Consider the following 23,955-nt stretch of genomic DNA (forward strand, 5'->3'; position numbering starts at 1 on the left):
AAATCCGGGTTATGGATTGCATTTAAAAAGGCCCCGTGGGAGTGCAATGGGCCCCTGTCTTGCTGCTTAGCAATAATGGTATGGGTTTAGGTTCTGCTGTGTGTACTGGTGGTTGACTGCCCCCCAGCCCAGAGTGTGCATGGAAAATTGTCTGGCAGCCTCCCTGACAGCAAGCAGTGATAGTGCCCATGAAGGGGACCTTGTTGGGCCCGCCCCTTTCACGGTTATCGCTTCTCGGCCTTTTGGCTAAGATCAAGTGTAGTATCTGTTCTTATCAGTTTAATATCTGATACGTCCCCTATCTGGGGACCATATATTAAATGGATTTTTGAGAACGGGGGCCGATTTCGAAGCTTGCTTCCGTCGCCCTATGCATTGACCCGATATGGCAGTATCTTCGGGTACAGTGCACCACCCCCTTACAGGGTTAAAAAGAAAGATTCCTACTTTCATTGCTACCTGCTTGCTGGCTAGCCAGCTAGCCAGCCCTGTGGGCCTTGCTGCTGCTGCAGCCAAAAAACAAAAGGTGGTGCTGCTGCTGCTTCTGCTGCTTCTGCTTCTGCTTGTGTCTGGCCCCTGTTGGAGCGTCCAGGCACAGGACTTCTGCTGCTGCTGACTAAATGGCCTCCTTAATTGGATCATTTGAGTAGCCAGCACACCTGTGCAGGTAGGGCATGACATGATAGGCAGCTGCCTTGATAGCGGGTGGGTGCTGAATGTTCCTAATTGACAAAATAAGATTAATGCTTATGAAGAAATATAAAATCTCATCCCTTCCCCAATATCGCGCCACACCCCTACCCCTTAATTCCCTGGTTGAACGTGATGGACATATGTCTTTTTTCGACCGTACTAACTATGTAACTATGTAACATAACATGGGGGGGGGGGGGGGGTCTCCTGGCTGTTCACACAGGTGTGTCATTGCTGTACATTGACCATGCATTGCTTCTGTGGTATTGCAAAGGCAAAGACAAATGCTTCCAGCCATCCATTGCACTAATGGATTGGTCATCAGCTGGCTGTCTATGTCCCGCATCAATATAGACCAAAGTACAGAGGGTTAGGCTATGCTATTGTGCACCTACCTGATGCATCAGAAGGTGCGAGGCCCTTGCTAAATTCTGTGCACAGACTTTGAGATCTATGCTTTAGACTGTATCTAAACCTGCTCCAACATGGACTGACATTCTGGCCTACTTTCAGCCGATGCGACTTGTCTGTCGCTGAACAGTCGCTTTTTATGTATTCAGCACCTATGTATAATGTTGTAAAAATGCTCTAGAAGCTAAAGTCGCAGAAATGTCACACATATTTGGCCTGCAACTTTCTGTGCGACAAATTCAGACAGGAAAAATCAGTATAAATCCTTAGAAAATTATCCCCCAGTGTCTCCATCTGCTGGCGGTATTGAATAAGCATTGCTGCACTGATGGGGTATGCATTAGACGAAAAAAAAGAAGAAAAAGAAGAATAATACGCCCAGAAAAGAGGCGAAAAGGAGAAAAACGTAAAAAAACTTGAAAAAAAAGTAAGAGGAAGAGAAGGGAAAAAAAGGTGGAAATGGGTTTAAAAGTGATTTCGGCGGAGAAATATATATATATATATATATATATATATATATATATATATATATATATGCGCACACACACACATAGATATAAACGTATTCTCCGTTGAGATATTGCAGCCGCTGCTGTGTCCAGGCCCAGGAGCCTTAGCACTGTGCTGTGATGTCACTCAATACCACTGACATCACTAGGTGTAAACAACATCTCTCCTTTGCTGTGTATGTGACTATGGAGCTGTTTGGTGATGTCGTCTATTACGGCCTTCATAGAAGCAACAGGAGATTGTTGCATCCATCTTGAACCCTCAGAACTACAGTGCTATGATGTCACTCACTTCCACAGGCCTTGCAGAGTGTAAACAACAACAACCCAGCTTTGTTGTGTATGTAACCATAGGGATTTGTGATGTCACCTAGAACCTTCACAGCAGCGACAGCTTTATGAGGAGCATCAGCACTGCTCTGCCTGAGCAGAACCATCACCGCCATAGGTTGTCAAATAACCCGGATTTAACCCACACAGGTAAGTCCAATGAGGTGCAGGCATGTCCTCTATGCTTACAGCTTCCCGTGGGTGTTGGTTTGATACCGTTTGGGGACAGCCAAGGAGGCATCTGCAGGCAACAAAGGTAGGTGTGTGCTTGTGTGTGTGTTTCCTATGCAGATCCTAAGCCCAGTGTCACATGCAAGTAGGAGGAGTAAGAAGGGTTCCTGGCAAATCCGGGTTATGGATTGCATTTAAAAAGGCCCCGTGGGAGTGCAATGGGCCCCTGTCTTGCTGCTTAGCAATAATGGTATGGGTTTAGGTTCTGCTGTGTGTACTGGTGGTTGACTGCCCCCCAGCCCAGAGTGTGCATGGAAAATTGTCTGGCAGCCTCCCTGACAGCAAGCAGTGATAGTGCCCATGAAGGGGACCTTGTTGGGCCCGCCCCTTTCACGGTTATCGCTTCTCGGCCTTTTGGCTAAGATCAAGTGTAGTATCTGTTCTTATCAGTTTAATATCTGATACGTCCCCTATCTGGGGACCATATATTAAATGGATTTTTGAGAACGGGGGCCGATTTCGAAGCTTGCTTCCGTCGCCCTATGCATTGACCCGATATGGCAGTATCTTCGGGTACAGTGCACCACCCCCTTACAGGGTTAAAAAGAAAGATTCCTACTTTCATTGCTACCTGCTTGCTGGCTAGCCAGCTAGCCAGCCCTGTGGGCCTTGCTGCTGCTGCAGCCAAAAAACAAAAGGTGGTGCTGCTGCTGCTTCTGCTGCTTCTGCTTGTGTCTGGCCCCTGTTGGAGCGTCCAGGCACAGGACTTCTGCTGCTGCTGACTAAATGGCCTCCTTAATTGGATCATTTGAGTAGCCAGCACACCTGTGCAGGTAGGGCATGACATGATAGGCAGCTGCCTTGATAGCGGGTGGGTGCTGAATGTTCCTAATTGACAAAATAAGATTAATGCTTATGAAGAAATATAAAATCTCATCCCTTCCCCAATATCGCGCCACACCCCTACCCCTTAATTCCCTGGTTGAACGTGATGGACATATGTCTTTTTTCGACCGTACTAACTATGTAACTATGTAACATAACATGGGGGGGGGGTCTCCTGGCTGTTCACACAGGTGTGTCATTGCTGTACATTGACCATGCATTGCTTCTGTGGTATTGCAAAGGCAAAGACAAATGCTTCCAGCCATCCATTGCACTAATGGATTGGTCATCAGCTGGCTGTCTATGTCCCGCATCAATATAGACCAAAGTACAGAGGGTTAGGCTATGCTATTGTGCACCTACCTGATGCATCAGAAGGTGCGAGGCCCTTGCTAAATTCTGTGCACAGACTTTGAGATCTATGCTTTAGACTGTATCTAAACCTGCTCCAACATGGACTGACATTCTGGCCTACTTTCAGCCGATGCGACTTGTCTGTCGCTGAACAGTCGCTTTTTATGTATTCAGCACCTATGTATAATGTTGTAAAAATGCTCTAGAAGCTAAAGTCGCAGAAATGTCACACATATTTGGCCTGCAACTTTCTGTGCGACAAATTCAGACAGGAAAAATCAGTATAAATCCTTAGAAAATTATCCCCCAGTGTCTCCATCTGCTGGCGGTATTGAATAAGCATTGCTGCACTGATGGGGTATGCATTAGACGAAAAAAAAGAAGAAAAAGAAGAATAATACGCCCAGAAAAGAGGCGAAAAGGAGAAAAACGTAAAAAAACGTGAAAAAAAAGTAAGAGGAAGAGAAGGGAAAAAAAGGTGGAAATGGGTTTAAAAGTGATTTCGGCGGAGAAATATATATATATATATATATATATATCTATATATATATAGATATATATATATATGCGCACACACACACATAGATATAAACGTATTCTCCGTTGAGATATTGCAGCCGCTGCTGTGTCCAGGCCCAGGAGCCTTAGCACTGTGCTGTGATGTCACTCAATACCACTGACATCACTAGGTGTAAACAACATCTCTCCTTTGCTGTGTATGTGACTATGGAGCTGTTTGGTGATGTCGTCTATTACGGCCTTCATAGAAGCAACAGGAGATTGTTGCATCCATCTTGAACCCTCAGAACTACAGTGCTATGATGTCACTCACTTCCACAGGCCTTGCAGAGTGTAAACAACAACAACCCAGCTTTGTTGTGTATGTAACCATAGGGATTTGTGATGTCACCTAGAACCTTCACAGCAGCGACAGCTTTATGAGGAGCATCAGCACTGCTCTGCCTGAGCAGAACCATCACCGCCATAGGTTGTCAAATAACCCGGATTTAACCCACACAGGTAAGTCCAATGGGGTGCAGGCATGTCCTCTATGCTTACAGCTTCCCGTGGGTGTTGGTTTGATACCGTTTGGGGACAGCCAAGGAGGCATCTGCAGGCAACAAAGGTAGGTGTGTGCTTGTGTGTGTGTTTCCTATGCAGATCCTAAGCCCAGTGTCACATGCAAGTAGGAGGAGTAAGAAGGGTTCCTGGCAAATCCGGGTTATGGATTGCATTTAAAAAGGCCCCGTGGGAGTGCAATGGGCCCCTGTCTTGCTGCTTAGCAATAATGGTATGGGTTTAGGTTCTGCTGTGTGTACTGGTGGTTGACTGCCCCCCAGCCCAGAGTGTGCATGGAAAATTGTCTGGCAGCCTCCCTGACAGCAAGCAGTGATAGTGCCCATGAAGGGGACCTTGTTGGGCCCGCCCCTTTCACGGTTATCGCTTCTCGGCCTTTTGGCTAAGATCAAGTGTAGTATCTGTTCTTATCAGTTTAATATCTGATACGTCCCCTATCTGGGGACCATATATTAAATGGATTTTTGAGAACGGGGGCCGATTTCGAAGCTTGCTTCCGTCGCCCTATGCATTGACCCGATATGGCAGTATCTTCGGGTACAGTGCACCACCCCCTTACAGGGTTAAAAAGAAAGATTCCTACTTTCATTGCTACCTGCTTGCTGGCTAGCCAGCTAGCCAGCCCTGTGGGCCTTGCTGCTGCTGCAGCCAAAAAACAAAAGGTGGTGCTGCTGCTGCTTCTGCTGCTTCTGCTTGTGTCTGGCCCCTGTTGGAGCGTCCAGGCACAGGACTTCTGCTGCTGCTGACTAAATGGCCTCCTTAATTGGATCATTTGAGTAGCCAGCACACCTGTGCAGGTAGGGCATGACATGATAGGCAGCTGCCTTGATAGCGGGTGGGTGCTGAATGTTCCTAATTGACAAAATAAGATTAATGCTTATGAAGAAATATAAAATCTCATCCCTTCCCCAATATCGCGCCACACCCCTACCCCTTAATTCCCTGGTTGAACGTGATGGACATATGTCTTTTTTCGACCGTACTAACTATGTAACTATGTAACATAACATGGGGGGGGGGGGGGGGGGTCTCCTGGCTGTTCACACAGGTGTGTCATTGCTGTACATTGACCATGCATTGCTTCTGTGGTATTGCAAAGGCAAAGACAAATGCTTCCAGCCATCCATTGCACTAATGGATTGGTCATCAGCTGGCTGTCTATGTCCCGCATCAATATAGACCAAAGTACAGAGGGTTAGGCTATGCTATTGTGCACCTACCTGATGCATCAGAAGGTGCGAGGCCCTTGCTAAATTCTGTGCACAGACTTTGAGATCTATGCTTTAGACTGTATCTAAACCTGCTCCAACATGGACTGACATTCTGGCCTACTTTCAGCCGATGCGACTTGTCTGTCGCTGAACAGTCGCTTTTTATGTATTCAGCACCTATGTATAATGTTGTAAAAATGCTCTAGAAGCTAAAGTCGCAGAAATGTCACACATATTTGGCCTGCAACTTTCTGTGCGACAAATTCAGACAGGAAAAATCAGTATAAATCCTTAGAAAATTATCCCCCAGTGTCTCCATCTGCTGGCGGTATTGAATAAGCATTGCTGCACTGATGGGGTATGCATTAGACGAAAAAAAAGAAGAAAAAGAAGAATAATACGCCCAGAAAAGAGGCGAAAAGGAGAAAAACGTAAAAAAACGTGAAAAAAAAGTAAGAGGAAGAGAAGGGAAAAAAAGGTGGAAATGGGTTTAAAAGTGATTTCGGCGGAGAAATATATATATATATATATATATATATATATATATATATATATATATGCGCACACACACACATAGATATAAACGTATTCTCCGTTGAGATATTGCAGCCGCTGCTGTGTCCAGGCCCAGGAGCCTTAGCACTGTGCTGTGATGTCACTCAATACCACTGACATCACTAGGTGTAAACAACATCTCTCCTTTGCTGTGTATGTGACTATGGAGCTGTTTGGTGATGTCGTCTATTACGGCCTTCATAGAAGCAACAGGAGATTGTTGCATCCATCTTGAACCCTCAGAACTACAGTGCTATGATGTCACTCACTTCCACAGGCCTTGCAGAGTGTAAACAACAACAACCCAGCTTTGTTGTGTATGTAACCAAAGGGATTTGTGATGTCACCTAGAACCTTCACAGCAGCGACAGCTTTATGAGGAGCATCAGCACTGCTCTGCCTGAGCAGAACCATCACCGCCATAGGTTGTCAAATAACCCGGATTTAACCCACACAGGTAAGTCCAATGGGGTGCAGGCATGTCCTCTATGCTTACAGCTTCCCGTGGGTGTTGGTTTGATACCGTTTGGGGACAGCCAAGGAGGCATCTGCAGGCAACAAAGGTAGGTGTGTGCTTGTGTGTGTGTTTCCTATGCAGATCCTAAGCCCAGTGTCACATGCAAGTAGGAGGAGTAAGAAGGGTTCCTGGCAAATCCGGGTTATGGATTGCATTTAAAAAGGCCCCGTGGGAGTGCAATGGGCCCCTGTCTTGCTGCTTAGCAATAATGGTATGGGTTTAGGTTCTGCTGTGTGTACTGGTGGTTGACTGCCCCCCAGCCCAGAGTGTGCATGGAAAATTGTCTGGCAGCCTCCCTGACAGCAAGCAGTGATAGTGCCCATGAAGGGGACCTTGTTGGGCCCGCCCCTTTCACGGTTATCGCTTCTCGGCCTTTTGGCTAAGATCAAGTGTAGTATCTGTTCTTATCAGTTTAATATCTGATACGTCCCCTATCTGGGGACCATATATTAAATGGATTTTTGAGAACGGGGGCCGATTTCGAAGCTTGCTTCCGTCGCCCTATGCATTGACCCGATATGGCAGTATCTTCGGGTACAGTGCACCACCCCCTTACAGGGTTAAAAAGAAAGATTCCTACTTTCATTGCTACCTGCTTGCTGGCTAGCCAGCTAGCCAGCCCTGTGGGCCTTGCTGCTGCTGCAGCCAAAAAACAAAAGGTGGTGCTGCTGCTGCTTCTGCTGCTTCTGCTTCTGCTTGTGTCTGGCCCCTGTTGGAGCGTCCAGGCACAGGACTTCTGCTGCTGCTGACTAAATGGCCTCCTTAATTGGATCATTTGAGTAGCCAGCACACCTGTGCAGGTAGGGCATGACATGATAGGCAGCTGCCTTGATAGCGGGTGGGTGCTGAATGTTCCTAATTGACAAAATAAGATTAATGCTTATGAAGAAATATAAAATCTCATCCCTTCCCCAATATCGCGCCACACCCCTACCCCTTAATTCCCTGGTTGAACGTGATGGACATATGTCTTTTTTCGACCGTACTAACTATGTAACTATGTAACATAACATGGGGGGGGGGGGGTCTCCTGGCTGTTCACACAGGTGTGTCATTGCTGTACATTGACCATGCATTGCTTCTGTGGTATTGCAAAGGCAAAGACAAATGCTTCCAGCCATCCATTGCACTAATGGATTGGTCATCAGCTGGCTGTCTATGTCCCGCATCAATATAGACCAAAGTACAGAGGGTTAGGCTATGCTATTGTGCACCTACCTGATGCATCAGAAGGTGCGAGGCCCTTGCTAAATTCTGTGCACAGACTTTGAGATCTATGCTTTAGACTGTATCTAAACCTGCTCCAACATGGACTGACATTCTGGCCTACTTTCAGCCGATGCGACTTGTCTGTCGCTGAACAGTCGCTTTTTATGTATTCAGCACCTATGTATAATGTTGTAAAAATGCTCTAGAAGCTAAAGTCGCAGAAATGTCACACATATTTGGCCTGCAACTTTCTGTGCGACAAATTCAGACAGGAAAAATCAGTATAAATCCTTAGAAAATTATCCCCCAGTGTCTCCATCTGCTGGCGGTATTGAATAAGCATTGCTGCACTGATGGGGTATGCATTAGACGAAAAAAAAGAAGAAAAAGAAGAATAATACGCCCAGAAAAGAGGCGAAAAGGAGAAAAACGTAAAAAAACGTGAAAAAAAAGTAAGAGGAAGAGAAGGGAAAAAAAGGTGGAAATGGGTTTAAAAGTGATTTCGGCGGAGAATATATATATATATATATATATATATATATATATATATATATATATATGCGCACACACACACATAGATATAAACGTATTCTCCGTTGAGATATTGCAGCCGCTGCTGTGTCCAGGCCCAGGAGCCTTAGCACTGTGCTGTGATGTCACTCAATACCACTGACATCACTAGGTGTAAACAACATCTCTCCTTTGCTGTGTATGTGACTATGGAGCTGTTTGGTGATGTCGTCTATTACGGCCTTCATAGAAGCAACAGGAGATTGTTGCATCCATCTTGAACCCTCAGAACTACAGTGCTATGATGTCACTCACTTCCACAGGCCTTGCAGAGTGTAAACAACAACAACCCAGCTTTGTTGTGTATGTAACCATAGGGATTTGTGATGTCACCTAGAACCTTCACAGCAGCGACAGCTTTATGAGGAGCATCAGCACTGCTCTGCCTGAGCAGAACCATCACCGCCATAGGTTGTCAAATAACCCGGATTTAACCCACACAGGTAAGTCCAATGGGGTGCAGGCATGTCCTCTATGCTTACAGCTTCCCGTGGGTGTTGGTTTGATACCGTTTGGGGACAGCCAAGGAGGCATCTGCAGGCAACAAAGGTAGGTGTGTGCTTGTGTGTGTGTTTCCTATGCAGATCCTAAGCCCAGTGTCACATGCAAGTAGGAGGAGTAAGAAGGGTTCCTGGCAAATCCGGGTTATGGATTGCATTTAAAAAGGCCCCGTGGGAGTGCAATGGGCCCCTGTCTTGCTGCTTAGCAATAATGGTATGGGTTTAGGTTCTGCTGTGTGTACTGGTGGTTGACTGCCCCCCAGCCCAGAGTGTGCATGGAAAATTGTCTGGCAGCCTCCCTGACAGCAAGCAGTGATAGTGCCCATGAAGGGGACCTTGTTGGGCCCGCCCCTTTCACGGTTATCGCTTCTCGGCCTTTTGGCTAAGATCAAGTGTAGTATCTGTTCTTATCAGTTTAATATCTGATACGTCCCCTATCTGGGGACCATATATTAAATGGATTTTTGAGAACGGGGGCCGATTTCGAAGCTTGCTTCCGTCGCCCTATGCATTGACCCGATATGGCAGTATCTTCGGGTACAGTGCACCACCCCCTTACAGGGTTAAAAAGAAAGATTCCTACTTTCATTGCTACCTGCTTGCTGGCTAGCCAGCTAGCCAGCCCTGTGGGCCTTGCTGCTGCTGCAGCCAAAAAACAAAAGGTGGTGCTGCTGCTGCTTCTGCTGCTTCTGCTTCTGCTTGTGTCTGGCCCCTGTTGGAGCGTCCAGGCACAGGACTTCTGCTGCTGCTGACTAAATGGCCTCCTTAATTGGATCATTTGAGTAGCCAGCACACCTGTGCAGGTAGGGCATGACATGATAGGCAGCTGCCTTGATAGCGGGTGGGTGCTGAATGTTCCTAATTGACAAAATAAGATTAATGCTTATGAAGAAATATAAAATCTCATCCCTTCCCCAATATCGCGCCACACCCCTACCCCTTAATTCCCTGGTTGAACGTGATGGACATATGTCTTTTTTCGACCGTACTAACTATGTAACTATGTAACATAACATGGGGGGGGGGGGGGGGGTCTCCTGGCTGTTCACACAGGTGTGTCATTGCTGTACATTGACCATGCATTGCTTCTGTGGTATTGCAAAGGCAAAGACAAATGCTTCCAGCCATCCATTGCACTAATGGATTGGTCATCAGCTGGCTGTCTATGTCCCGCATCAATATAGACCAAAGTACAGAGGGTTAGGCTATGCTATTGTGCACCTACCTGATGCATCAGAAGGTGCGAGGCCCTTGCTAAATTCTGTGCACAGACTTTGAGATCTATGCTTTAGACTGTATCTAAACCTGCTCCAACATGGACTGACATTCTGGCCTACTTTCAGCCGATGCGACTTGTCTGTCGCTGAACAGTCGCTTTTTATGTATTCAGCACCTATGTATAATGTTGTAAAAATGCTCTAGAAGCTAAAGTCGCAGAAATGTCACACATATTTGGCCTGCAACTTTCTGTGCGACAAATTCAGACAGGAAAAATCAGTATAAATCCTTAGAAAATTATCCCCCAGTGTCTCCATCTGCTGGCGGTATTGAATAAGCATTGCTGCACTGATGGGGTATCCATTAGACGAAAAAAAAGAAGAAAAAGAAGAATAATACGCCCAGAAAAGAGGCGAAAAGGAGAAAAACGTAAAAAAACGTGAAAAAAAAGTAAGAGGAAGAGAAGGGAAAAAAAGGTGGAAATGGGTTTAAAAGTGATTTCGGCGGAGAAATATATATATATATATATATATATATATATATATATATATATATGCGCACACACACACATAGATATAAACGTATTCTCCGTTGAGATATTGCAGCCGCTGCTGTGTCCAGGCCCAGGAGCCTTAGCACTGTGCTGTGATGTCACTCAATACCACTGACATCACTAGGTGTAAACAACATCTCTCCTTTGCTGTGTATGTGACTATGGAGCTGTTTGGTGATGTCGTCTATTACGGCCTTCATAGAAGCAACAGGAGATTGTTGCATCCATCTTGAACCCTCAGAACTACAGTGCTATGATGTCACTCACTTCCACAGGCCTTGCAGAGTGTAAACAACAACAACCCAGCTTTGTTGTGTATGTAACCATAGGGATTTGTGATGTCACCTAGAACCTTCACAGCAGCGACAGCTTTATGAGGAGCATCAGCACTGCTCTGCCTGAGCAGAACCATCACCGCCATAGGTTGTCAAATAACCCGGATTTAACCCACACAGGTAAGTCCAATGGGGTGCAGGCATGTCCTCTATGCTTACAGCTTCCCGTGGGTGTTGGTTTGATACCGTTTGGGGACAGCCAAGGAGGCATCTGCAGGCAACAAAGGTAGGTGTGTGCTTGTGTGTGTGTTTCCTATGCAGATCCTAAGCCCAGTGTCACATGCAAGTAGGAGGAGTAAGAAGGGTTCCTGGCAAATCCGGGTTATGGATTGCATTTAAAAAGGCCCCGTGGGAGTGCAATGGGCCCCTGTCTTGCTGCTTAGCAATAATGGTATGGGTTTAGGTTCTGCTGTGTGTACTGGTGGTTGACTGCCCCCCAGCCCAGAGTGTGCATGGAAAATTGTCTGGCAGCCTCCCTGACAGCAAGCAGTGATAGTGCCCATGAAGGGGACCTTGTTGGGCCCGCCCCTTTCACGGTTATCGCTTCTCGGCCTTTTGGCTAAGATCAAGTGTAGTATCTGTTCTTATCAGTTTAATATCTGATACGTCCCCTATCTGGGGACCATATATTAAATGGATTTTTGAGAACGGGGGCCGATTTCGAAGCTTGCTTCCGTCGCCCTATGCATTGACCCGATATGGCAGTATCTTCGGGTACAGTGCACCACCCCCTTACAGGGTTAAAAAGAAAGATTCCTACTTTCATTGCTACCTGCTTGCTGGCTAGCCAGCTAGCCAGCCCTGTGGGCCTTGCTGCTGCTGCAGCCAAAAAACAAAAGGTGGTGCTTCTGCTGCTTCTGCTTGTGTCTGGCCCCTGTTGGAGCGTCCAGGCACAGGACTTCTGCTGCTGCTGACTAAATGGCCTCCTTAATTGGATCATTTGAGTAGCCAGCACACCTGTGCAGGTAGGGCATGACATGATAGGCAGCTGCCTTGATAGCGGGTGGGTGCTGAATGTTCCTAATTGACAAAATAAGATTAATGCTTATGAAGAAATATAAAATCTCATCCCTTCCCCAATATCGCGCCACACCCCTACCCCTTAATTCCCTGGTTGAACGTGATGGACATATGTCTTTTTTCGACCGTACTAACTATGTAACTATGTAACATAACATGGGGGGGGGGGGGGGGTCTCCTGGCTGTTCACACAGGTGTGTCATTGCTTTACATTGACCATGCATTGCTTCTGTGGTATTGCAAAGGCAAAGACAAATGCTTCCAGCCATCCATTGCACTAATGGATTGGTCATCAGCTGGCTGTCTATGTCCCGCATCAATATAGACCAAAGTACAGAGGGTTAGGCTATGCTATTGTGCACCTACCTGATGCATCAGAAGGTGCGAGGCCCTTGCTAAATTCTGTGCACAGACTTTGAGATCTATGCTTTAGACTGTATCTAAACCTGCTCCAACATGGACTGACATTCTGGCCTACTTTCAGCCGATGCGACTTGTCTGTCGCTGAACAGTCGCTTTTTATGTATTCAGCACCTATGTATAATGTTGTAAAAATGCTCTAGAAGCTAAAGTCGCAGAAATGTCACACATATTTGGCCTGCAACTTTCTGTGCGACAAATTCAGACAGGAAAAATCAGTATAAATCCTTAGAAAATTATCCCCCAGTGTCTCCATCTGCTGGCGGTATTGAATAAGCATTGCTGCACTGATGGGGTATGCATTAGACGAAAAAAAAGAAGAAAAAGAAGAATAATACGCCCAGAAAAGAGGCGAAAAGGAGAAAAACGTAAAAAAACGTGAAAAAAAAGTAAGAGGAAGAGAAGGGAAAAAAAGGTGGAAATGGGTTTAAAAGTGATTTCGGCGGAGAAATATATATATATATATATATATATATATATATATATATGCGCACACACACACATAGATATAAACGTATTCTCCGTTGAGATATTGCAGCCGCTGCTGTGTCCAGGCCCAGGAGCCTTAGCACTGTGCTGTGATGTCACTCAATACCACTGACATCACTAGGTGTAAACAACATCTCTCCTTTGCTGTGTATGTGACTATGGAGCTGTTTGGTGATGTCGTCTATTACGGCCTTCATAGAAGCAACAGGAGATTGTTGCATCCATCTTGAACCCTCAGAACTACAGTGCTATGATGTCACTCACTTCCACAGGCCTTGCAGAGTGTAAACAACAACAACCCAGCTTTGTTGTGTATGTAACCATAGGGATTTGTGATGTCACCTAGAACCTTCACAGCAGCGACAGCTTTATGAGGAGCATCAGCACTGCTCTGCCTGAGCAGAACCATCACCGCCATAGGTTGTCAAATAACCCGGATTTAACCCACACAGGTAAGTCCAATGGGGTGCAGGCATGTCCTCTATGCTTACAGCTTCCCGTGGGTGTTGGTTTGATACCGTTTGGGGACAGCCAAGGAGGCATCTGCAGGCAACAAAGGTAGGTGTGTGCTTGTGTGTGTGTTTCCTATGCAGATCCTAAGCCCAGTGTCACATGCAAGTAGGAGGAGTAAGAAGGGTTCCTGGCAAATCCGGGTTATGGATTGCATTTAAAAAGGCCCCGTGGGAGTGCAATGGGCCCCTGTCTTGCTGCTTAGCAATAATGGTATGGGTTTAGGTTCTGCTGTGTGTACTGGTGGTTGACTGCCCCCCAGCCCAGAGTGTGCATGGAAAATTGTCTGGCAGCCTCCCTGACAGCAAGCAGTGATAGTGCCCATGAAGGGGACCTTGTTGGGCCCGCCCCTTTCACGGTTATCGCTTCTCGGCCTTTTGGCTAAGATCAAGTGTAGTATCTGTTCTTATCAGTTTAATATCTGATACGTCCCCTATCTGGGGACCATATATTAAATGGATTTTTGAGAACGGGGGCCGATTTCGAAGCTTGCTTCCGTCGCCCTATGCATTGACCCGATATGGCAGTATCTTCGGGTACAGTGCACCACCCCCTTACAGGGTTAAAAAGAAAGATTCCTACTTTCATTGCTACCTGCTTGCTGGCTAGCCAGCTAGCCAGCCCTGTGGGCCTTGCTGCTGCTGCAGCCAAAAAACAAAAGGTGGTGCTGCTGCTGCTTCTGCTGCTTCTGCTTGTGTCTGGCCCCTGTTGGAGCGTCCAGGCACAGGACTTCTGCTGCTGCTGACTAAATGGCCTCCTTAATTGGATCATTTGAGTAGCCAGCACACCTGTGCAGGTAGGGCATGACATGATGGGCAGCTGCCTTGATAGCGGGTGGGTGCTGAATGTTCCTAATTGACAAAATAAGATTAATGCTTATGAAGAAATATAAAATCTCATCCCTTCCCCAATATCGCGCCACACCCCTACCCCTTAATTCCCTGGTTGAACGTGATGGACATATGTCTTTTTTCGACCGTACTAACTATGTAACTATGTAACATAACATGGGGGGGGGGGGGGGGGGTCTCCTGGCTGTTCACACAGGTGTGTCATTGCTGTACATTGACCATGCATTGCTTCTGTGGTATTGCAAAGGCAAAGACAAATGCTTCCAGCCATCCATTGCACTAATGGATTGGTCATCAGCTGGCTGTCTATGTCCCGCATCAATATAGACCAAAGTACAGAGGGTTAGGCTATGCTATTGTGCACCTACCTGATGCATCAGAAGGTGCGAGGCCCTTGCTAAATTCTGTGCACAGACTTTGAGATCTATGCTTTAGACTGTATCTAAACCTGCTCCAACATGGACTGACATTCTGGCCTACTTTCAGCCGATGCGACTTGTCTGTCGCTGAACAGTCGCTTTTTATGTATTCAGCACCTATGTATAATGTTGTAAAAATGCTCTAGAAGCTAAAGTCGCAGAAATGTCACACATATTTGGCCTGCAACTTTCTGTGCGACAAATTCAGACAGGAAAAATCAGTATAAATCCTTAGAAAATTATCCCCCAGTGTCTCCATCTGCTGGCGGTATTGAATAAGCATTGCTGCACTGATGGGGTATGCATTAGACGAAAAAAAAGAAGAAAAAGAAGAATAATACGCCCAGAAAAGAGGCGAAAAGGAGAAAAACGTAAAAAAACGTGAAAAAAAAGTAAGAGGAAGAGAAGGGAAAAAAAGGTGGAAATGGGTTTAAAAGTGATTTCGGCGGAGAAATATATATATATATATATATATATATATATATATATATATATATATATATATGCGCACACACACACATAGATATAAACGTATTCTCCGTTGAGATATTGCAGCCGCTGCTGTGTCCAGGCCCAGGAGCCTTAGCACTGTGCTGTGATGTCACTCAATACCACTGACATCACTAGGTGTAAACAACATCTCTCCTTTGCTGTGTATGTGACTATGGAGCTGTTTGGTGATGTCGTCTATTACGGCCTTCATAGAAGCAACAGGAGATTGTTGCATCCATCTTGAACCCTCAGAACTACAGTGCTATGATGTCACTCACTTCCACAGGCCTTGCAGAGTGTAAACAACAACAACCCAGCTTTGTTGTGTATGTAACCAAAGGGATTTGTGATGTCACCTAGAACCTTCACAGCAGCGACAGCTTTATGAGGAGCATCAGCACTGCTCTGCCTGAGCAGAACCATCACCGCCATAGGTTGTCAAATAACCCGGATTTAACCCACACAGGTAAGTCCAATGGGGTGCAGGCATGTCCTCTATGCTTACAGCTTCCCGTGGGTGTTGGTTTGATACCGTTTGGGGACAGCCAAGGAGGCATCTGCAGGCAACAAAGGTAGGTGTGTGCTTGTGTGTGTGTTTCCTATGCAGATCCTAAGCCCAGTGTCACATGCAAGTAGGAGGAGTAAGAAGGGTTCCTGGCAAATCCGGGTTATGGATTGCATTTAAAAAGGCCCCGTGGGAGTGCAATGGGCCCCTGTCTTGCTGCTTAGCAATAATGGTATGGGTTTAGGTTCTGCTGTGTGTACTGGTGGTTGACTGCCCCCCAGCCCAGAGTGTGCATGGAAAATTGTCTGGCAGCCTCCCTGACAGCAAGCAGTGATAGTGCCCATGAAGGGGACCTTGTTGGGCCCGCCCCTTTCACGGTTATCGCTTCTCGGCCTTTTGGCTAAGATCAAGTGTAGTATCTGTTCTTATCAGTTTAATATCTGATACGTCCCCTATCTGGGGACCATATATTAAATGGATTTTTGAGAACGGGGGCCGATTTCGAAGCTTGCTTCCGTCGCCCTATGCATTGACCCGATATGGCAGTATCTTCGGGTACAGTGCACCACCCCCTTACAGGGTTAAAAAGAAAGATTCCTACTTTCATTGCTACCTGCTTGCTGGCTAGCCAGCTAGCCAGCCCTGTGGGCCTTGCTGCTGCTGCAGCCAAAAAACAAAAGGTGGTGCTGCTGCTGCTTCTGCTGCTTCTGCTTCTGCTTGTGTCTGGCCCCTGTTGGAGCGTCCAGGCACAGGACTTCTGCTGCTGCTGACTAAATGGCCTCCTTAATTGGATCATTTGAGTAGCCAGCACACCTGTGCAGGTAGGGCATGACATGATAGGCAGCTGCCTTGATAGCGGGTGGGTGCTGAATGTTCCTAATTGACAAAATAAGATTAATGCTTATGAAGAAATATAAAATCTCATCCCTTCCCCAATATCGCGCCACACCCCTACCCCTTAATTCCCTGGTTGAACGTGATGGACATATGTCTTTTTTCGACCGTACTAACTATGTAACTATGTAACATAACATGGGGGGGGGGGGGGGGTCTCCTGGCTGTTCACACAGGTGTGTCATTGCTGTACATTGACCATGCATTGCTTCTGTGGTATTGCAAAGGCAAAGACAAATGCTTCCAGCCATCCATTGCACTAATGGATTGGTCATCAGCTGGCTGTCTATGTCCCGCATCAATATAGACCAAAGTACAGAGGGTTAGGCTATGCTATTGTGCACCTACCTGATGCATCAGAAGGTGCGAGGCCCTTGCTAAATTCTTTGCACAGACTTTGAGATCTATGCTTTAGACTGTATCTAAACCTGCTCCAACATGGACTGACATTCTGGCCTACTTTCAGCCGATGCGACTTGTCTGTCGCTGAACAGTCGCTTTTTATGTATTCAGCACCTATGTATAATGTTGTAAAAATGCTCTAGAAGCTAAAGTCGCAGAAATGTCACACATATTTGGCCTGCAACTTTCTGTGCGACAAATTCAGACAGGAAAAATCAGTATAAATCCTTAGAAAATTATCCCCCAGTGTCTCCATCTGCTGGCGGTATTGAATAAGCATTGCTGCACTGATGGGGTATGCATTAGACGAAAAAAAAGAAGAAAAAGAAGAATAATACGCCCAGAAAAGAGGCGAAAAGGAGAAAAACGTAAAAAAACGTGAAAAAAAAGTAAGAGGAAGAGAAGGGAAAAAAAGGTGGAAATGGGTTTAAAAGTGATTTCGGCGGAGAAATATATATATATATATATATATATATATATATATATATATATATATATGCGCACACACACACATAGATATAAACGTATTCTCCGTTGAGATATTGCAGCCGCTGCTGTGTCCAGGCCCAGGAGCCTTAGCACTGTGCTGTGATGTCACTCAATACCACTGACATCACTAGGTGTAAACAACATCTCTCCTTTGCTGTGTATGTGACTATGGAGCTGTTTGGTGATGTCGTCTATTACGGCCTTCATAGAAGCAACAGGAGATTGTTGCATCCATCTTGAACCCTCAGAACTACAGTGCTATGATGTCACTCACTTCCACAGGCCTTGCAGAGTGTAAACAACAACAACCCAGCTTTGTTGTGTATGTAACCAAAGGGATTTGTGATGTCACCTAGAACCTTCACAGCAGCGACAACTTTATGAGGAGCATCAGCACTGCTCTGCCTGAGCAGAACCATCACCGCCATAGGTTGTCAAATAACCCGGATTTAACCCACACAGGTAAGTCCAATGGGGTGCAGGCATGTCCTCTATGCTTACAGCTTCCCGTGGGTGTTGGTTTGATACCGTTTGGGGACAGCCAAGGAGGCATCTGCAGGCAACAAAGGTAGGTGTGTGCTTGTGTGTGTGTTTCCTATGCAGATCCTAAGCCCAGTGTCACATGCAAGTAGGAGGAGTAAGAAGGGTTCCTGGCAAATCCGGGTTATGGATTGCATTTAAAAAGGCCCCGTGGGAGTGCAATGGGCCCCTGTCTTGCTGCTTAGCAATAATGGTATGGGTTTAGGTTCTGCTGTGTGTACTGGTGGTTGACTGCCCCCCAGCCCAGAGTGTGCATGGAAAATTGTCTGGCAGCCTCCCTGACAGCAAGCAGTGATAGTGCCCATGAAGGGGACCTTGTTGGGCCCGCCCCTTTCACGGTTATCGCTTCTCGGCCTTTTGGCTAAGATCAAGTGTAGTATCTGTTCTTATCAGTTTAATATCTGATACGTCCCCTATCTGGGGACCATATATTAAATGGATTTTTGAGAACGGGGGCCGATTTCGAAGCTTGCTTCCGTCGCCCTATGCATTGACCCGATATGGCAGTATCTTCGGGTACAGTGCACCACCCCCTTACAGGGTTAAAAAGAAAGATTCCTACTTTCATTGCTACCTGCTTGCTGGCTAGCCAGCTAGCCAGCCCTGTGGGCCTTGCTGCTGCTGCAGCCAAAAAACAAAAGGTGGTGCTGCTGCTGCTTCTGCTGCTTCTGCTTCTGCTTGTGTCTGGCCCCTGTTGGAGCGTCCAGGCACAGGACTTCTGCTGCTGCTGACTAAATGGCCTCCTTAATTGGATCATTTGAGTAGCCAGCACACCTGTGCAGGTAGGGCATGACATGATAGGCAGCTGCCTTGATAGCGGGTGGGTGCTGAATGTTCCTAATTGACAAAATAAGATTAATGCTTATGAAGAAATATAAAATCTCATCCCTTCCCCAATATCGCGCCACACCCCTACCCCTTAATTCCCTGGTTGAACGTGATGGACATATGTCTTTTTTCGACCGTACTAACTATGTAACTATGTAACATAACATGGGGGGGTCTCCTGGCTGTTCACACAGGTGTGTCATTGCTGTACATTGACCATGCATTGCTTCTGTGGTATTGCAAAGGCAAAGACAAATGCTTCCAGCCATCCATTGCACTAATGGATTGGTCATCAGCTGGCTGTCTATGTCCCGCATCAATATAGACCAAAGTACAGAGGGTTAGGCTATGCTATTGTGCACCTACCTGATGCATCAGAAGGTGCGAGGCCCTTGCTAAATTCTGTGCACAGACTTTGAGATCTATGCTTTAGACTGTATCTAAACCTGCTCCAACATGGACTGACATTCTGGCCTACTTTCAGCCGATGCGACTTGTCTGTCGCTGAACAGTCGCTTTTTATGTATTCAGCACCTATGTATAATGTTGTAAAAATGCTCTAGAAGCTAAAGTCGCAGAAATGTCACACATATTTGGCCTGCAACTTTCTGTGCGACAAATTCAGACAGGAAAAATCAGTACAAATCCTTAGAAAATTATCCCCCAGTGTCTCCATCTGCTGGCGGTATTGAATAAGCATTGCTGCACTGATGGGGTATGCATTAGACGAAAAAAAAGAAGAAAAAGAAGAATAATACGCCCAGAAAAGAGGCGAAAAGGAGAAAAACGTAAAAAAACGTGAAAAAAAAGTAAGAGGAAGAGAAGGGAAAAAAAGGTGGAAATGGGTTTAAAAGTGATTTCGGCGGAGAAATATATATATATATATATATATATATATATATATATATGCGCACACACACACATAGATATAAACGTATTCTCCGTTGAGATATTGCAGCCGCTGCTGTGTCCAGGCCCAGGAGCCTTAGCACTGTGCTGTGATGTCACTCAATACCACTGACATCACTAGGTGTAAACAACATCTCTCCTTTGCTGTGTATGTGACTATGGAGCTGTTTGGTGATGTCGTCTATTACGGCCTTCATAGAAGCAACAGGAGATTGTTGCATCCATCTTGAACCCTCAGAACTACAGTGCTATGATGTCACTCACTTCCACAGGCCTTGCAGAGTGTAAACAACAACAACCCAGCTTTGTTGTGTATGTAACCAAAGGGATTTGTGATGTCACCTAGAACCTTCACAGCAGCGACAGCTTTATGAGGAGCATCAGCACTGCTCTGCCTGAGCAGAACCATCACCGCCATAGGTTGTCAAATAACCCGGATTTAACCCACACAGGTAAGTCCAATGGGGTGCAGGCATGTCCTCTATGCTTACAGCTTCCCGTGGGTGTTGGTTTGATACCGTTTGGGGACAGCCAAGGAGGCATCTGCAGGCAACAAAGGTAGGTGTGTGCTTGTGTGTGTGTTTCCTATGCAGATCCTAAGCCCAGTGTCACATGCAAGTAGGAGGAGTAAGAAGGGTTCCTGGCAAATCCGGGTTATGGATTGCATTTAAAAAGGCCCCGTGGGAGTGCAATGGGCCCCTGTCTTGCTGCTTAGCAATAATGGTATGGGTTTAGGTTCTGCTGTGTGTACTGGTGGTTGACTGCCCCCCAGCCCAGAGTGTGCATGGAAAATTGTCTGGCAGCCTCCCTGACAGCAAGCAGTGATAGTGCCCATGAAGGGGACCTTGTTGGGCCCGCCCCTTTCACGGTTATCGCTTCTCGGCCTTTTGGCTAAGATCAAGTGTAGTATCTGTTCTTATCAGTTTAATATCTGATACGTCCCCTATCTGGGGACCATATATTAAATGGATTTTTGAGAACGGGGGCCGATTTCGAAGCTTGCTTCCGTCGCCCTATGCATTGACCCGATATGGCAGTATCTTCGGGTACAGTGCACCACCCCCTTACAGGGTTAAAAAGAAAGATTCCTACTTTCATTGCTACCTGCTTGCTGGCTAGCCAGCTAGCCAGCCCTGTGGGCCTTGCTGCTGCTGCAGCCAAAAAACAAAAGGTGGTGCTGCTGCTGCTTCTGCTGCTTCTGCTTCTGCTTGTGTCTGGCCCCTGTTGGAGCGTCCAGGCACAGGACTTCTGCTGCTGCTGACTAAATGGCCTCCTTAATTGGATCATTTGAGTAGCCAGCACACCTGTGCAGGTAGGGCATGACATGATAGGCAGCTGCCTTGATAGCGGGTGGGTGCTGAATGTTCCTAATTGACAAAATAAGATTAATGCTTATGAAGAAATATAAAATCTCATCCCTTCCCCAATATCGCGCCACACCCCTACCCCTTAATTCCCTGGTTGAACGTGATGGACATATGTCTTTTTTCGACCGTACTAACTATGTAACTATGTAACATAACATGGGGGGGGGGGGGGGTCTCCTGGCTGTTCACACAGGTGTGTCATTGCTGTACATTGACCATGCATTGCTTCTGTGGTATTGCAAAGGCAAAGACAAATGCTTCCAGCCATCCATTGCACTAATGGATTGGTCATCAGCTGGCTGTCTATGTCCCGCATCAATATAGACCAAAGTACAGAGGGTTAGGCTATGCTATTGTGCACCTACCTGATGCATCAGAAGGTGCGAGGCCCTTGCTAAATTCTGTGCACAGACTTTGAGATCTATGCTTTAGACTGTATCTAAACCTGCTCCAACATGGACTGACATTCTGGCCTACTTTCAGCCGATGCGACTTGTCTGTCGCTGAACAGTCGCTTTTTATGTATTCAGCACCTATGTATAATGTTGTAAAAATGCTCTAGAAGCTAAAGTCGCAGAAATGTCACACATATTTGGCCTGCAACTTTCTGTGCGACAAATTCAGACAGGAAAAATCAGTATAAATCCTTAGAAAATTATCCCCCAGTGTCTCCATCTGCTGGCGGTATTGAATAAGCATTGCTGCACTGATGGGGTATGCATTAGACGAAAAAAAAGAAGAAAAAGAAGAATAATACGCCCAGAAAAGAGGCGAAAAGGAGAAAAACGTAAAAAAACGTGAAAAAAAAGTAAGAGGAAGAGAAGGGAAAAAAAGGTGGAAATGGGTTTAAAAGTGATTTCGGCGGAGAAATATATATATATATATATATATATATATATATATATATATATATATATATATATATGCGCACACACACACATAGATATAAACGTATTCTCCGTTGAGATATTGCAGCCGCTGCTGTGTCCAGGCCCAGGAGCCTTAGCACTGTGCTGTGATGTCACTCAATACCACTGACATCACTAGGTGTAAACAACATCTCTCCTTTGCTGTGTATGTGACTATGGAGCTGTTTGGTGATGTCGTCTATTACGGCCTTCATAGAAGCAACAGGAGATTGTTGCATCCATCTTGAACCCTCAGAACTACAGTGCTATGATGTCACTCACTTCCACAGGCCTTGCAGAGTGTAAACAACAACAACCCAGCTTTGTTGTGTATGTAACCATAGGGATTTGTGATGTCACCTAGAACCTTCACAGCAGCGACAGCTTTATGAGGAGCATCAGCACTGCTCTGCCTGAGCAGAACCATCACCGCCATAGGTTGTCAAATAACCCGGATTTAACCCACACAGGTAAGTCCAATGGGGTGCAGGCATGTCCTCTATGCTTACAGCTTCCCGTGGGTGTTGGTTTGATACCGTTTGGGGACAGCCAAGGAGGCATCTGCAGGCAACAAAGGTAGGTGTGTGCTTGTGTGTGTGTTTCCTATGCAGATCCTAAGCCCAGTGTCACATGCAAGTAGGAGGAGTAAGAAGGGTTCCTGGCAAATCCGGGTTATGGATTGCATTTAAAAAGGCCCCGTGGGAGTGCAATGGGCCCCTGTCTTGCTGCTTAGCAATAATGGTATGGGTTTAGGTTCTGCTGTGTGTACTGGTGGTTGACTGCCCCCCAGCCCAGAGTGTGCATGGAAAATTGTCTGGCAGCCTCCCTGACAGCAAGCAGTGATAGTGCCCATGAAGGGGACCTTGTTGGGCCCGCCCCTTTCACGGTTATCGCTTCTCGGCCTTTTGGCTAAGATCAAGTGTAGTATCTGTTCTTATCAGTTTAATATCTGATACGTCCCCTATCTGGGGACCATATATTAAATGGATTTTTGAGAACGGGGGCCGATTTCGAAGCTTGCTTCCGTCGCCCTATGCATTGACCCGATATGGCAGTATCTTCGGGTACAGTGCACCACCCCCTTACAGGGTTAAAAAGAAAGATTCCTACTTTCATTGCTACCTGCTTGCTGGCTAGCCAGCTAGCCAGCCCTGTGGGCCTTGCTGCTGCTGCAGCCAAAAAACAAAAGGTGGTGCTGCTGCTGCTTCTGCTGCTTCTGCTTCTGCTTGTGTCTGGCCCCTGTTGGAGCGTCCAGGCACAGGACTTCTGCTGCTGCTGACTAAATGGCCTCCTTAATTGGATCATTTGAGTAGCCAGCACACCTGTGCAGGTAGGGCATGACATGATAGGCAGCTGCCTTGATAGCGGGTGGGTGCTGAATGTTCCTAATTGACAAAATAAGATTAATGCTTATGAAGAAATATAAAATCTCATCCCTTCCCCAATATCGCGCCACACCCCTACCCCTTAATTCCCTGGTTGAACGTGATGGACATATGTCTTTTTTCGACCGTACTAACTATGTAACTATGTAACATAACATGGGGGGGGGGGGGGGGGTCTCCTGGCTGTTCACACAGGTGTGTCATTGCTGTACATTGACCATGCATTGCTTCTGTGGTATTGCAAAGGCAAAGACAAATGCTTCCAGCCATCCATTGCACTAATGGATTGGTCATCAGCTGGCTGTCTATGTCCCGCATCAATATAGACCAAAGTACAGAGGGTTAGGCTATGCTATTGTGCACCTACCTGATGCATCAGAAGGTGCGAGGCCCTTGCTAAATTCTGTGCACAGACTTTGAGATCTATGC

The 23,955-nt window shown here is 46.3% G+C and overlaps 11 non-coding genes across 11 annotated transcripts; all 11 read left to right on the plus strand.

Moving 5' to 3' along the window:
* Positions 1 to 226: 226 nt before the first annotated feature.
* LOC130351681 (U2 spliceosomal RNA) lies at positions 227 to 417 on the plus strand. Its single transcript, XR_008888261.1, has one exon. It is a non-coding gene; the product is annotated as a U2 spliceosomal RNA (small nuclear RNA).
* A 2,095-nt stretch (positions 418 to 2,512) lies between these two features.
* LOC130351682 (U2 spliceosomal RNA) lies at positions 2,513 to 2,703 on the plus strand. Its single transcript, XR_008888262.1, has one exon. It is a non-coding gene; the product is annotated as a U2 spliceosomal RNA (small nuclear RNA).
* A 2,089-nt stretch (positions 2,704 to 4,792) lies between these two features.
* Positions 4,793 to 4,983, plus strand: LOC130351683 (U2 spliceosomal RNA). Its single transcript, XR_008888263.1, has one exon. It is a non-coding gene; the product is annotated as a U2 spliceosomal RNA (small nuclear RNA).
* Positions 4,984 to 7,072: 2,089 nt separating this feature from the next.
* Positions 7,073 to 7,263, plus strand: LOC130351685 (U2 spliceosomal RNA). The gene has a single exon (XR_008888265.1). It is a non-coding gene; the product is annotated as a U2 spliceosomal RNA (small nuclear RNA).
* Positions 7,264 to 9,354: 2,091 nt separating this feature from the next.
* Positions 9,355 to 9,545, plus strand: LOC130351686 (U2 spliceosomal RNA). The gene has a single exon (XR_008888266.1). It is a non-coding gene; the product is annotated as a U2 spliceosomal RNA (small nuclear RNA).
* Positions 9,546 to 11,637: 2,092 nt separating this feature from the next.
* On the plus strand, positions 11,638 to 11,828 carry LOC130351688 (U2 spliceosomal RNA). The gene has a single exon (XR_008888267.1). It is a non-coding gene; the product is annotated as a U2 spliceosomal RNA (small nuclear RNA).
* Positions 11,829 to 13,898: 2,070 nt separating this feature from the next.
* Positions 13,899 to 14,089, plus strand: LOC130351689 (U2 spliceosomal RNA). Its single transcript, XR_008888268.1, has one exon. It is a non-coding gene; the product is annotated as a U2 spliceosomal RNA (small nuclear RNA).
* Positions 14,090 to 16,184: 2,095 nt separating this feature from the next.
* Positions 16,185 to 16,375, plus strand: LOC130351690 (U2 spliceosomal RNA). Its single transcript, XR_008888269.1, has one exon. It is a non-coding gene; the product is annotated as a U2 spliceosomal RNA (small nuclear RNA).
* A 2,095-nt stretch (positions 16,376 to 18,470) lies between these two features.
* On the plus strand, positions 18,471 to 18,661 carry LOC130351691 (U2 spliceosomal RNA). The gene has a single exon (XR_008888270.1). It is a non-coding gene; the product is annotated as a U2 spliceosomal RNA (small nuclear RNA).
* A 2,076-nt stretch (positions 18,662 to 20,737) lies between these two features.
* On the plus strand, positions 20,738 to 20,928 carry LOC130351692 (U2 spliceosomal RNA). Its single transcript, XR_008888271.1, has one exon. It is a non-coding gene; the product is annotated as a U2 spliceosomal RNA (small nuclear RNA).
* Positions 20,929 to 23,030: 2,102 nt separating this feature from the next.
* LOC130351693 (U2 spliceosomal RNA) lies at positions 23,031 to 23,221 on the plus strand. Its single transcript, XR_008888272.1, has one exon. It is a non-coding gene; the product is annotated as a U2 spliceosomal RNA (small nuclear RNA).
* The last annotated feature ends 734 nt before the right edge of the window (positions 23,222 to 23,955 follow it).

The sequence above is a fragment of the Hyla sarda genome, unplaced genomic scaffold, assembly GCF_029499605.1.
Source record: "Hyla sarda isolate aHylSar1 unplaced genomic scaffold, aHylSar1.hap1 scaffold_992, whole genome shotgun sequence".
In the NCBI taxonomy this organism is placed as follows: Eukaryota; Metazoa; Chordata; class Amphibia; order Anura; family Hylidae; genus Hyla; species Hyla sarda.